The sequence below is a fragment of the Pteropus medius genome, unplaced genomic scaffold (assembly GCF_902729225.1).
Source record: "Pteropus medius unplaced genomic scaffold, Ma_sr-lr_union100, whole genome shotgun sequence".
Taxonomy (NCBI): domain Eukaryota; kingdom Metazoa; phylum Chordata; class Mammalia; order Chiroptera; family Pteropodidae; genus Pteropus; species Pteropus medius.
Window position 1 is genome coordinate 5983608 of NW_024348304.1, and position 15935 is coordinate 5999542.

A 15935-nucleotide genomic window follows, 5' to 3' on the forward strand; every position below is an offset into this window, starting at 1 on the left:
CATGGCTGTGTCACGTTCTCACTATTACCAGTGGACCAGGTCTGCTGCCTTAACTTTGATCTTAGAACATGCCTAGCTTCAAAAAGGAACATGGGGGAAATACAGAAATCCTACTTCTAACACTTGTCTCCTGTAGAGATACTGTTTGAGCCCTCGAAAGTAGGACTGGCCATTGTCATGTTGATGGGGAGAGAAGCCTGCGGAACTGGGTTATCGTGGAGAAGTTTAAGGAGGACACCACATGACTTCCCGGCTCAAAACCCTCTCCGATGGCTTCCTGTCACACAGACCATGGAATCTAGTCTTCAGCGACAATGTACACAACCAAACACCATCACACACCTGACTTCCGCCCCGATTTCATTTCTCACCACACTTCCTGAACGTTTTTCTCCAGCTCTGTTAGCCCAACTGCCATTCCTCAAATATATCAAATGTGATCCTTTCTCAAAGTCTCTGTACTTGCTTTTCCCTCTGCTTGAAACACACGTTTTCCAAATGTTTACCTCACCTGGGGGTCAACAGTTAGCTCCTGGGAGAGGCATTCCGAGCGCTCTGCGATAGCAGCTTGCATTTCCCCGCGGTTCTTTCATACCCAGGTTAATGTGTAAACCATCTGTGCAGGGACTTTATTCTATTCACACTGCCACATTCCCCCGTACCCAGAGCCATGCCTGGCCCAAGGCAATCAGTCAATAAATATTAACTAGTTTTGCTTTTACTAATGGGTCACTATTTTGGCTACTCCTATGTCTACTACATATGCTATGGGCATAGTGGGTACTGCCTTGGGGATGCCAGCCTCCCGTCCTGAGAGTGGTGTGGAGTGATAGATTGGACCCCTGTAGAAGACACAAAGGGGGCATTTTACTAGAGCATGGTTCTGATGGTCCAAGATGATAATATTAGGGTGAAATGATACATGGGCTTTATTTAGGAAAAACCGTCAACGTGGCACATCTTCAGTCAGTTATGATCTGTGATCCGTTGAGATAAGTTGGCATTGATACTTCGTCTTTAATCACAAAGTCATGTGAAACCTGGCTGACACCGTGGTGACAGTTTTCTTTACCACCTTCAGTCAGGAATGAGTAATCCTTCAAATGAGAGATTTTCCACCCTAGAATAATATTATGGGGAAAAAATGATTTACTTTTGTTTGAGGCTCTCTGCCTTCATTCATTCTGACCAAGAGTCAGATTTTAGAGTCAGTTACTATGAAAAGTCTTCCAGTTATTGAGGATCAAAAGTTTAAGACTACTACATATCAGATTCAAACTGATCTACAACCAGAGAAATTTCGTAACATTTATTAGTTAAAAATTGACAGAAAACTCTGTAATAGCAAATAACCTTATAAAAGTGTTTTCATGGGTTTCCTACTCCATGCATACAGTGACTTTCCTTTTCTTCATGTTTCATTAGAAGGTCTTATTGTCTATTAGCATCCCCTCTGGGGTAAGGGAAGGCGAAAGCAGGCAGGGATGGCTGCTATAAACGTGACATCCCCATATAGAAGAAATGTTCTCATGTCCAGCTAAAGTGCTAGGAATGGCCGACTGGAGATTGCTTTGTCCAGAGAGACCTGGTGGCATATGCTCTCTGTGTCATTATGCTAGCAGAGTCTCTGTCTCTTTCCCGGGCGTGAGTCGCAGTACTGCATGGCTTTTCTGGCACCGTAGCTGTGCCCTTGCAATGGCAGCCAGTAGGAAAGGAAAAGCCGTCTTTTCTTTTCTTTTTCCTTCCACAAAATTCCCGGCATATTTGATCACATCAAATTTCCTTCGGGATTCTGATACAAAGTTAATTAAGTTAAATATAAGTTACAAATGCTGTAACTGACTTGGAAAGAAATATTGCAACTCGTATTCCTTTTCATTGTAAGAAATGTGTTTGACCATGAACTTCATGTCAATAACAGCGTAAACTGCCACATGTAGATTTCGAATAGGTCCCAATTTTAACTAATAAATATGGCTTTTTTTTTAAGAAAACACTTTATTTCTGCGAATTACAATCCGCACTGCATCCCAGCAGGTCTAGCATCGTTTGGGTCTTTTTACTTCAGTTACAACTGTAATTCATATTCTTAAGGTTAGGGACACAAAGCCTGCAATCAGCTCTTTGGTGGATTTGTTCATCATGCTCAAATTATGCATTAATTTTTACCTGAATTACTTGGAGCTAAGTAACAACAATAACAAGAACAAAAAATCTGCCTCAGTATCTGCTGCCTTAAAGCTTATTGAATTGAATTGTATCGAGATAGTAGTTTTAAGTTAATATTTATTGAACTTTATAGATATGCAGTTCTTTAAATTATCAAAACTGGTTATTCAAATCATAGAAATGGCATCTCAACTAGACCTTCTTGACTCCAGCTTTTCTCTCATTCGTTAGCTTGTCACCAAACTTATTTCTCAGATCGGGTTATGGGTTTTCTGTTTGGAAATTTGGGACAACTAATTCCAATTTACAGAATTAAGTTCAATTGCCCTTGCTTAGTTCTCAAGGCTATTTATAATCTTAAATCAACCCACCGTTATCACCTCATCGCTTGCTTGCACTCAGCCTCTCCCACATCTACCTTCTCCACACTGACCTTAACTGACAAGCCATAATTTTCTACTCATACACACACTTTCATGTCTCTAGAATTGTGTTCAGTTTTTTTGCTGTCAAGTGAACTTTCTCCCCCTTTTCATCTGGTTAAACCCAACTCATCCAATATGTCACCTCTTCTATGCGGCTTACTCCAAACTTTTACTCTTTCCCTTACTTCAGAAAGAACTTATAATTGTCTTCTCCAACATCAGGTGTAAAGAAATGGTATTAACAAAAATTGACAATAAATTTCTTCCCTCTGTACTTACTCCCAGTTGAGCCATTGGACTTATAATATTTTAGGGTATTCTATTCATTTAAACTGAAAAACGATCAAAAGACTCGCGTGTAAAATCTGTGCTCTATTACTTATGTTTATAAAACACTTCCGACAGGAATATTTATGCCAGCTGGGTTATTAGCCCATGAATCACATAAACTGCAATGCCTGCTAGCTCGTCAAGAGGAAGCTCACAGAGAATACTCCGGACCCACTGCTAAGGCGGGTCTGGTCGCTCTGGCTTCCTTGGGAAAGGACCTTGGCCATAGGCCTGCTCTCGGACCCATTCTCATCTGCCCATCTGTGCGTCGAGATGAAATCAAGTGTGGTACGTGCTATGACAGAGGAAGCAACACAATACAGCGGGGCGGCTTTAGAGGGTGAGGGAAACCTCCCAGGGGGAAAAATCATTAACTTGAGACTTGAAGTAGGAGTCAATTAGTCAGTGGAAAAGTTAGGCAATGGAAAGGAGTAAATCTCAGCGAGAGGAAGGAAACCCAGGGACAAAAGACGTCAGGGAAGCAGAAGTAATTCAGTATAGTTGGAGCTCTGCGTGTGCCCTTGCGTGCGTGCGTGCGTGCGTGCGTGCGTGCGTGCGTGCTGGGTGCGCACGCGTGCACGTGTGTACATGTGCACTGGCGCTATGCCATGGGGACAGAACATAAGAACAGCAGAGGCTAAGTGTTCTAAGGGAGTTCAGTCTAATAGTCACTTTAAAAAAATAAAAGTAGCTTTTAAACGTTTTCCTTACCCGGTTGTTAGAATTCTGTCAGACAACTGACGCTTCACGAGTACCTACTATGTGCAAAGCCTGTGATGTTGTAGGAAACCAAAAGAATTTTGAGGTCTTATAACTGTATAAGAGGGATAAAACCTGCATACAAATAATTATAATACAAGGTAGAAAGTGATAAGTGCCATATGAGAGATAAAAATAAAATGCGAAGAGAGTTCAGAAAGGGAGAATTCACACATCGATGTGTGGCTGACCTATTTTTACTGACAGTACGATAATCTTAGCTATGTGGCTCATCTCAACCATGATGATGTTGATTTTGCAACTACTTTGACCTTCTGTAGGGCACAGTCTTTACAAAACTATCCTATTTATGATACTAACTTGGTCCAGCCACAGGGTGTCTGTAGGCTGGCAGTCTAATAGCATCAGTGCGGGAGCGTTTCAGTGGGGTTAGGCTCTACTGGAGGCAGCAGAAATGGAGGCTTCCTTGGGAGCAGTGCCCATTAAGTGTGCGTTCAATCCAGTGTGGAATTTCCATTGCTGATAATGGGCAAAGAGATAAATTAACAGAAAATTGGAAATGATTATTAATGTATAAATGGTGGGCTTTTTTTTTTCTTCTGGGTATACTTGCTAATGCTCTGTCCAGTGAAGAAACAAGTTTAATATGTGAAGAGACAGTCCTTGCCTCCACTGTAATACTCCTGCTGTGCACCCTCTCCAAGCAGATGCTGCCAAGCCGGACGGATGGTACCCCATCAGTAGACCAGTGCATGTAGCTAGTGGTGGCCCATCTCCACTTCCCCACCCTCCACTTCCCCAGCCTCTGCTTAGCCTCCCTTGCCCAGCCTCCACTCCCCAGCCTCCCGCCCCAGCCTCCGCTTCCCAGCCTCATACATCGCTTGCCAGCCTCTCCACTTCCCCAGCCTCCGCTTTCCCAGCCTCTGCTTTCCCAGCCTCCGCTTGCCCAGCCTCCACTACTTGGTGAGCACGGCTGGCCAGGTCTGGTAAGCATATGTCCCAGTGCTCTGCCCTAGGCCTGGCTTTGTGCTCATTGGACTGTGATCATTTCCTCTGACCCTGCTGGACTTGCCTGGCCTTTAATTAAGTTTCACTTTCTTCCATCTTTAAGCAGACGGTGTTATTTTGTCAGTAGAAGTAATTATTACTTTCTGTCCCCCGTAAATAATAGTGGTCAGAGCTCACGTCTTATATTTAAATCTGAGCCCTCAACACACATTTGTAAAAGGCAAATGTAGCAAATGCAACAATAATGGAAAAGTTCCAGATTTAGAGTTGGAATCCTGACTCAGGTGCTTAGTAATTGTGTTACTAGGGCTGATTAGTGAAACCCTTTGAGTCTCTGTTTAGTCATCTGCAAAATGGGTTGTTTTGGGAATAAATGTCAAATACAAACATAATGCTTAAAATGATGTGTAAGGTAAAGTATTATATTTATTGATGATCGATGGCTCTTTGGTATTGAGAAATGCTTTCCCTTTTCTCCCAAGCTTATACATACAGATGTTTACTACAGCTGTTCAATCTGTAGATCAGAGGGAAGGCTTGTTCTTCTAGAAATGTGGTTGGAGACACTTGTACAGAGCGGAGATGTGTGTGATTTCATCTATCTTTTCAAGGATATACACTTGCAAACTATTTAAAGAGGTGATCATCTAGTTAAATTCAGCCAGCCAAAAATGAACCTTGCGTTCCTTTTCTAAATGATATATTACTTCATCAACTTCATTTTCATGCATTTCACGTAGCACATGAACATTTACGCGAAAGAACATTTCAGAATAAAGGAAAAAGGACAGGATAGTAATTACAACCAAACTTCCCTTGTGCTGACAGCAGCCAACTCATTTATTAAGTCAATGTAGTCAAGTAAAACAGCCACATCACACTTGATTGAAATCTTGGCCAAGTCTGACAGATGTTCTCTACTCATTGTCAATCTCAAGTATGTTTTAATGAGTTTCAAGTAGCTGGAGCTCCCCTCTGCAGATGCCAGCGTTGCAGAGATTGTGAGCAGATTCTTCGGGGCAATGGGTTTTGTATTTAATAAGTGGTGCAGGGTAGGTAACGGGTAGAAATCATTGCCGGCAATGCAATCACCACTCTGGATCACCCGCTCTGGGGCTGTGGTTGATGAGCCTCCTTCAAATCAGTTCCATTCAGAATAGTGCCCCCAAGCCAGTCTGTGTGTGTAACATCTCTGATCTTCAAAGTTGATAAGAGTATTTCAAAATCTTAATCTCTTTGGAGATTTAAGAAGATTCCCACTTTTGGAGACTCACTGAAGCCATAGAAACATTTAAAAAATTGCTTTGGTATCTTTTTAATTAAAAAAATTTTTAACCATTGTTTCTTAATGAAATTGCAATATCTAAAGGGGAGAGAGAAAATGTGCAAAGTAATTCCGATTTACTTGTATGTATTTCAAGTAGATTCAGGATAAGGTTTTAGATGCTTTTTAAAAACCAGTTTTCAGAGAAATAGTCTGATATTTCTATTGCTGTATAGAGCTACTCTTATCACTTTAAAAATTAGTACTCGTGTAGAGAAAAACCATGAGGGTAATATTTTTTTCATCAATCTGTCTCAAAATGGTTTATATCGTTTGTATACTATGCCATAAAAAATGAATATTGCTTAGCTGCTGCGGTGTATTAGTTTTCTCCATGCCAGTATAAATTGACTTCCTTTTACAGTCTATATTTCCAGTTTAAATGTTGTAGTTTATTTATTTTTTACTTATTCTTTTTGATGCATCAGATATAAACCTTTTGATAATCTGAAGTATGTTTACCTAGTGGTCTGAGAAGAATAACAATTCCTAAGAAATTTTTGTGGTCTTATGATGCAGGGATCGTTTAAGAGAAAAGAAACTGTTGAGAAAGGAGTAAACCTCTGCATAAGTCAAAGGAGACATGTTGGAGTCCTGATTTCATTTATTCAACACATTGTTTAAATTTAATGAGACTTTTGAACATTAAAGGAGTGCTTTGTCAGACTTTTAATATTTACAACTCTTCATGCTTCGTACTTGATTTAAAACCCCAAGCCTGTCAGAAAGCCAGATGCCAAGTAAGGACATCACTGATACATTAATATTTAGCTACTGTGAGGCAGAAAAAAATTTCCTCCGTTTTGAGGCATTATGGAGTGGAGTAGAACACAGCTGCCCCAAATGTAGACTGCGGTGATGATGGTGAGACTTCCTGTGAAAAGATGGTTTCTTAAAAAAAAAAAAATGCGTATTAAGATATTCTTATCTGTTAGGTTTCTCTAGCCCCATGCCCTACAAGTTTCCAGAGCCTGGCTGCTGCATATAGCAATTAGCTTATGCCAGCGAGAAAATGAGTAGTGAGAGAAAGCTCTGGGCTGGAATGCAGTGTGTGACAAACACAGTGGAGTCTGCGAGAGCTGCTTGTTAGTCAGAAACTAGTCATGGGCTGGCCCCCGAGTGGGCGAGTAGTAACTTTAGATTATTCATTCTCATCTTTGGGCAGCTTTGCCCTCCTCAGGCATGTCATGCCCTCTGGGGAGTTGTTAATGGTACTGCCAAAAGTATAGACATACAAGTTGAACACCAACCGAGAAAAGGATTCTTTGGGGGCTTGGAAAGGCAATAAATTAGGTGGGTATGGAGGCTGGGGGGAACCTTTCTTCTCTCTCAAAGAGAAAGGCAGTGCAGGGTGAGGTTCCTCATTACAAGCTGATTACCGAGGCAAAGATGGTGGGTTGATTGAAGGGGTGTAAATAAGACCACAGAATCTATTAATCTAGGAGAGCATATTTGCCTGTGCTCATTCAGATGTAAAGCTGAAAGGTGGCTTAGATCAACTGCAATGTTTGAAGTTATTGTTTACCAAAGCAGCATTCCAGTGTCCTTGGCATTCTTATAAATTGTGGGCAGGATTCATGGGCTGAACAATTCAACCTCTGAAAAAGTGCAGCTTTGAAGCTGTAAAAAGCCACTAACTGCCTTAGCTGATTACATAGCAGGCTCTTTAGACCGCCAATCTCTTGGCAGGTATTCCTGCCTCACGTTTTCCTATTTATTTCTGCTGAAACTCTACTATGAATTTTAAACTAAAAAATGCAAGCATTTGCTTAAGAAGAATCTGGAACCTCTCTGATACACGGGTGTGACAGTCTATTGTATGCCACCAGCTCTAACCACTTCATCCACAGAGCATTTTGTATCCTTCCTTCAGGCAGTAATTGGTAAGTATATTTTCTGCCTGTAATCAATAGCTTTTATATTCAACGTAATATTTCTAAACAAGAAGAAATATTACGTTGAATATAAAAGCTATTGATCACAGGAAGTAAACGTCTTTTCCACACGCTGCTCCACATGACTGATAATACCAAAATTCTATAGTGCTACCAATGTGACAAATGCCTCTATCATGAATGGATTCTTCAATCTCTGGAGAACCAAGAAAAAACAGAAATGTCTTTACCAAACCCCCAATGAAAATATACCTTGTATATAAAAGTAATGTCATAGATTATTGATATAAACTAGAAAATATGATTTGAGGCTTTTTTCTAGAAATAGTGATGAGTTTCCATGTGTGCATGTTCATATACATATATGAGTTCATGCATACTGATTCTCACGGAAACATGCATCCCTGGTCTTCTCCATGGCTGATGTGAATTGAACTTCCCGCTTGTATTTCTCTCTCTCCCCCGCCCCACCCCCTCTCTCTCTTTGTATCATCTATCTATATCTATATTTATATCTATTCGTAGTAATCCTCCCTTTTCTATGGGGGATATGTTCCAAGACCCTCAGTGGATGCCTGAAACCACAGATAAGACCAAACATCATATACACTATTTTTTTTTCTGTACATATCTATGATAAAGTTTAATTTAAAACTTTAGGCATAGCAAGAGATCAACAATAACTAAAAATAGAAAAATTATAGCAATATAGTGTAATAAATGTTATGCAAATGTTCTCTCTCTCTTTCTCAAACTATCTTATTGCACCGTAGTCACCTTTTCATTTAAAGGAAGCGCTGTACGGCTTCTCTATGACATATTTGAATTGCCAGCATCACTACTCTTGCACTTTGTGGCCATTATCGAGTAAAATAAGGGTGCCTTGAATACAGGCAGTATGACATCTCACCAATCCACTGATAATCCAGATGGCCACTAAGTGACTAATGGGCGAGGGGTGTACGTTCAGTGATACTCTGGATGAAGGGATGATTCATGTCTCAGGTAGGATGGAGCTGGACAAGATGAGATTTCATCACACTAAGAACAGCACACCATTTAAAACTGTGTAAATTGTTTATTTCTGGAATTTTTCATTTTATATTTTTGGACCGAAGTTGACTGTGGGTAACTGAAACCTTGGAAAGCAAACTGGGGGTGAAGAGAGACTGCTGCACACATGCACGCCCAGACACACGTACGTTTGCACACGCGCTTATATTTATACTGATTTCTACCCCCTTATAACTTGGTCTTTCACATGACTAAGGGTAGAGGTTGCCGGAGTAGCTGATTCTTGTTAGCGATATGGCCTTTTAGCTGAGTTCAAGTTTTTCTTCATGAAAGCAAAGCGCCTCATGGTACAGCATCACCGGCCAGCGCATACAGTTGGGCCACCTGACTGAGCTGGTAAATGTTATGCAGTTCACCTTCCACGTGCTGAGCTCTAAGCTACCTGCGCTTTGAGGAAAGCACGCTCTTTTTAACCTACGTGAAGATGTCCTCAGCCATCTAGACCAGACAGATCTGTATTTTCATAAAAGGGGCAGTTTTTTTTTTTTCTGATTTGCACGACATTGTTGTATGACCTCGCTTGCCATTTCCTATGAATTTAGCTGATGAATTAGGCACTAGAATTTTTCACATAAATTTATAAAATTTATAATTCACAAAAACTGAGAGTTTGTGGGTGATCAAGAATCAGATAAACTGCACCATTTTTAAACTGAGAAAATACTGCAAAGATGTGAAATGTAAAATATAGCTAAGCTGATAGATAAGAGGTGAAATTCAGTCAGTCATCACTGAGGAGAAATGAAGAAACCAGGAATCTTTGAATTAGAAATTTAAAATATATTGTAGCCAATTCTTACATCATAGATTCCATCATGATATTGACCACTACATAAATAATAAAGGAAATCAATATAGAAATTTATTTCTTCAGATTTAATACCTTGGAAAGATACTCTGAAATACAAATATGTAGGAGTCAGGTAGATAAGAATGAGTTTTTCCTTATAGAAATAGATCAAAGTTAGGTTAATAATGTAGTTCCTAATAGTTTTATTTTAAATGGCTCTATACTAACAATAATAAAAACATTGAATCTGTGATCTTTAGTCTTAATATACAAAATAATGTGAAAAACTTACAGATACCCTCGATTTTGCAGTATGCTTTACATATGGAGTTCTGAACTAAGTGAAGTTTCTCCTCAACTTCTAATAGCTTGTGGCTTATGAGCTGGCCATCTTGAAAATTTCCCCATGAGCACGGTCTTTATTTCTCATCCAGACTCGAAGGCAGCTTTGGTGGGTTCACTAAGGAGTGAACAAGAAGAGACATCACATAGTCTCCTGCCCCTGGAAGCAGGTCCCCCTGGAAGGGGCTGCAGAGGAGAGGTGACAGATCTGAAATTACTTGGCATGTGAAGAGAAGAACTCAGTCTCCAAAAGAGACCACCTGCTACCCTTTATGGATGCTGAAAAAATACCAAAGTTGAAAGTACAAGAAATATGATGCTCTAAATACGAAAGGGAAAAGAATGGTAATGAACTTTCAGAATAGACAAGTAGACCACACTGGTTGCTATTAAAAATACACATCCACAGGCAGAGAAACATTTGCCCAAATTGTATGGGGATGTTTTAGTGCTCTGGGGTGATGCTTTTAACTCATAATGAAGCATTGTTAAAGACATTCCTTATTTTGGTGCATGTGTCTATGGGTCTGTGGGTTCACTTCTCAGAACACGAGCTGCTTTTTCATGTGTTGGAGAGAAATTCATTTCTTTCGTTGTGTTTTATTCCCTAGGGGAAGACACATGCAGAGAGTTGTCTGTGGTGTGAAAGAGAGTTTTACACAGTATTAGATCCAGAAGTTTATTATTTTGGGGACAGGCTCCCATTTCAGGACGAGACCAGTACGCACCTTAGTGTATTTTGTCCTTTTCCTGGCAGAAACATCCTGTAGAGATCTCCAAATAACAACTTCCTAAAGTCATATTACCAGAAAATATCTTATTCTCAGCAGAGAGGCATTTTTTTTTTTTTAATGTCCCAAAACATGCTCTGAGCTTTAAGACTTTAACTGTGAATCTTACCTCTCCTAAAATTCAGGAATTGTACTAAGAGTGTTTACTGATCTTGCGTGGAAGACCTAAGTTCAAAGTTGTATGTTAAATATTTTTTAAAATGTTTCACTTTAAAAAGTTTTTTTTTTTTAAGTTTTATTTTTTGTGAAGTTTTAGACACACACCTATTATTCATGGATCCAGGTACTAATACGTATATATAATAAACCATAAATTCCCCTATTCTAATATAATAATTCTAAAAATATTACTTGAATCAGCGGAATAGAAAGAAAAACCAATAAGCAAATTAATTAGTGAACTGGTTGAATCCATGACAATTTATAAATTCTATCTGGCATGGATATATTAGTCACAGCAAACTTTATAACTACCAACCTCATCACAAGTATCACACATGCACATGGCGTCTTTTTACATTTCTGGAATTTTCGGGTTCTGTACTTTTTAATCTAATTTAAAAGGCAGTTGTTATTGATTAGAATATACGAAAAGCAAAGCTTTTACAAGCACTTTAGGGACTGAATTTAACTCACATGTCCAGTATTAGGTAAATGTAAAACATGACACTTTGCAAACAAACAGCATTTTCAATTTAGATAAATATATTCTGTTTACTCTTTAAAGCTGAAAACTTCCTGACTTGCGATATACCATTTGTGATCACTTGGATTGTCACACCTGAGGGTAAAACATATTAAACACACTAGTTGTGTCTAAAATGAAAGCTCTGCTTTTTCTTTTCTGCTGTATAATAAGTGTAGTTCTAAGTCATCAGGATGAATGATTCCACATGCTATGTATGTACGGACTCATAACGTTTCTCATATTATGACTTGTCTAAAGCGAGCGACCTGCTTCTAAATATATGTAGTCAACCTACATATACTGATGTTAGAAATGAGAATTAATGGGTTTTATAAGCACAGTTGAGGGAACATTTTGTCTAAAATCCTTAAAACTCCCGTTTAATATATGAAAATGAGCAGGCAAAGGAAGATTTTTTTATATGTTCTAGTCTTCACACTGCAGCCTTTCATAAAAAAGGTGAGATGACAGATAGCAGATGGATTTATCTTTTCACTTAGCTGAAAAACTACAAATCAGTTTTATATAAACAGATCTCTTGGCCAAATATAGCTTGACAGTAATTCCATAAGATTCATCAAGTTAAGGAAAGTGATTATGTCTGATGACATGAGATAATGTAAAAGTAGGATATAGCACATGATTTCAATATATTAGGCTAGAAAATCCATTAAATAAAACCTTTTTAATGAAAATGCTTTTCTGTGTACCAATGATTTCTACACTCATTTACTTTTTAGGATGATAAATAGTTCTTATACCTTTTAATTTTATTTTTTTTACCTAGAATAATATGATAGCATTACTAAAACAGTTTTCAGATGGCCAGCAATATTAAATGTTTAAAAAAATTTAAAAAACATCAGAGGTCACTGTAAGGTTTAAAAAATATTTTTATTTTACTTATTACACTAACATTTGCACATTGAAACAGCATATAGGATTTCGGTAATTACATTTCTCATAAGAGAAGAAACAGGACGTGATGTGCATAAAGCACTTAATCAATTGTAGTTTAAACCTTCTTTTATTTCTCTGTAATGTTTGCAGGCAGACACAAACCAACTCCAGAATAGTGATGGAGAGAGATTCTGTACATTACAGCAAGGCTCTCAGACTGCACTTAATTCTGGTATAATGACATCTGGCCCACATTTTAAGATGAAATTTTCAATAAATGCTGGTGACTAACACAATTCATTATGGTTTCTCCTGAAAAAGGACGTGGGCAAAAATTGCTTTGGCTTTAAAAAAGCTTTCACTTCATTATGAGACCAAATCAATCACTATCAACAGAAGATACTCATAGGGCCACTTCTTCTGTGGCCGTTGTGCACTTTGTCATCAGGGCCTGTTGAAGGCACTAAGAAATTGTTTCTATTAGGCAGGCATTATTGTGAGGCTCCTCCAAGCTAAATTTGCTTTTAAGTGTATTTCTTTAGTAAAGAGATGGAACAATCAGTCTGAACTAAGACCATTGTGAGATCACCTGATTATCCTTATAAAAGCAATGACATTTAGATGGCTTTTTATTTGTATTGCTGCACAAAAAGAAATGAAAAATTTTTTTCCCACTAATCTGGGGAGGAAATCAAGTTACTCGATGATCACTATGCATCTGAGACAAGTGGAGAGGTTAAATTTCACGCCCACTGTCTCTCTCCTGCTTTTGTTTACGTCTCTCCTCATAAGGAAAAATTAAGTGCTGCTATAGGTTGAGGTGGTTGTATAAACTAAAGCTCAAAATTATTTCTATGTTCTTCATCATTTCACATCTTTTTCATTGATATCTTTTTTCTATTTTACATATATTTTTTTTATTTTGGGGACCACACAAGGAAAAATTAAATAAAATAGAAACTTTCTTGAAATTAAGTTTTTCAGACATTGAAATGGATTTTAACAACCACCTCACCAAAGAAAAGCGGATGGATAAGCATTATTTTGCATTTTACACTTGTGCTAAACATGATCCAGCAGATTCTTTTGAACAAGCTGTAGCTAAACTTTTACTGTTTTTCTCTCTCCTGAGTTCTTTAGAAAAAAGATTGCAGAATCTTATGTCTTCGAGAGTATCAATTAACTCCTTCAGTCACGTTCCCTTTATTGTCAAAGAAAAATTCTAAAGGTTGCCTACCATTTCCTAGGTAGTTTATTTGGCATGTGCCTAAAGAAAATGACATGAATTAGAATATCTGAGTATGTGCTAGGGTCCTTGCATATTACAGAAGTGTGAGTTATTGAAAATGAAAGAGATACTTAAGAATAAGCATGCTGCCATGATTGAGACCGAGAACCAAAAAATTCCAAATGGAACTATGGAACCACCAACATGGGAATTTGCTCTGACACAGTCCTCCCAGCAAAATAAGAGAGGTGGCTTACTAGCGGTTGTCAGTTGCTTCGTATTTCACAGCTGCTTAGGCGCCAAAGTATTGGTGGGTAGGTTTATCATTATGCAACTTTCTTTAAACTGCTTGGATAGGTAGTAAATAATTGGCTAAAAAAATATAGCTGGAAAACTTTGAAAGTAGGTAGTCCTCAACTCTACCACAATACCATATTAGTGCTCTATAGGAGTCATGCCAGAAAATGTATTTGGATGAATTGGTAACATTTCTCGACTTCTCTGTGGGCCGTAAATGGAATAGAATGTTACATGTTTGGTATAAATAAATATCAATTTCGTTGTCGTCTCTCTCAGATATTGAGAGAAGTTAATTGACGTAGTTAATGAAATACTTTTTAAGTTTTGATAAGTGGTCAAAGAATAAAAAAAGAGCAGGTTAGGGAGCTTACATATGTGTACTAGTTAAGGTGACATCGGCTGCTATAATAAATGAATCTCACGTGTTTGAATGGCTCAAAAATTTAGAGATAGATCCAGTTAGTTGAAGTGCTTTGCTCCACACAGTCACTCACAGATTCAGGCTGATAGAAGCTTTGCCATCTTCAGCCTAAAGCTTGTCTGTGGCCCTGGGAGAAAAAACCCAGCAGATAGTAGGAGAAAGAATATGGATGATTTGAACGAGCGAGGCCCGGAAGTGGTGAGATGTGCTTCCACTCACGTTTTGTTGGCTCTCACTCAGTCACAGGGTCATAGCTAATGACAAGGGAGCCTGGGAACTACAGTCAGGAAGACGAGGTGAACAGTCGACCTTCAAGCCCAGTCAACAATATCGTGCTGCATTCATAGGGCCACGGAGGGGAAATAGATCTTTATTCATGCTACAGATCTTTCCACAAAGCTAGGTTACGAGATGGGAATTTTAAGAAGTTCTGGGTTTCGGACCAGATGGTGGAATTGGGACCAAATTAAAAATTAATTAAACGCCAGCCCTGTCCTCTTCTCATCCTCTTTTCTCTTTCTCTCCTCTTTTTCACCTCTTTTTGGATAATTGTAAATTATATCACAAGCTATAAATATTTTCTAGTCCGATTTAGTCAATGTTTAGGTTTTTTTTCAGCGATAGTGTTAAAACTTTAGAAATGTTTATTTATGCTTACATATTAATATAAGAGCCTTTATTAAAATTAAATATTATACAGATCCTCAGTTTTCTAATTATGAAAAATCGCACCTGTTTTGGTTGAAGGAGCTGCACAGACCCAAAGTGTCTCCATTCAGCCTGTCCTATGCCATCTCCTCCCCTATGTTGCTCCTTAAAGTATCCTGAGGCAAAGTCGGATCAGCTGTTCTCTTGTAATATCACCAAGAGTCATATGTTGTTGGTTCGTTCGTTTGTTTTTTAGATGAGGCAACCTTTGGTTGACCTCACAGATTGCAAGGACCTTGTCAGCCACAATCCTTTTTTTAATTTTTACACCTACAGCACCTGGTCTTCCTAGATGGTCTCTCATCCAAGTACTAACCAGGCCCGACCCTGCTTAGCTTCCGAGAAAAGACGGGATCGGGCTTGTTCAGGGTAGCATGGCCATAGACACCAAGAGTCATATGTGAATAGCCCATTTTTCTGTGTTCATTCGAGAATTCAGCTGCCACTATGTCTTCAAGCTTCCTAGCTTCATAGAGTCATTCTGTCGCGTGATGTTTAACTAAAATGATTCAATCCATTATCCACCTCGGGTTCATCTGTGGTACACTAATCGATATTTCCAAAGAACCTCAGACAGAATCTATTTCTTCTAATCACTCCTTATTCTAATTTGTTGAATCTGATGAACTCTTCATTGATCTTTTTCATTTATAATCTCTTCGGTTTCCATTTGTTTTGAATTGATCCAAATGGGCCATATAGCTCCTATACCATTTTTTAATTTTCATCTTGAAATTCCCAAAAGACAATTGTGTGAATAGACAGACTTTCACTGAAGAAGAGGATTCATTCTGGAAGGAAGTTGCATGTTTCTCAATCAGA

At 38.6% G+C, this 15935-nt stretch overlaps 1 pseudogene; it reads right to left on the minus strand.

Annotated features, from left to right (window-relative positions):
- Positions 1-15380: 15380 nt before the first annotated feature.
- Positions 15381-15499, minus strand: LOC120616321 (uncharacterized; annotated as a pseudogene).
- Between the last annotated feature and the right edge of the window lie 436 nt (positions 15500-15935).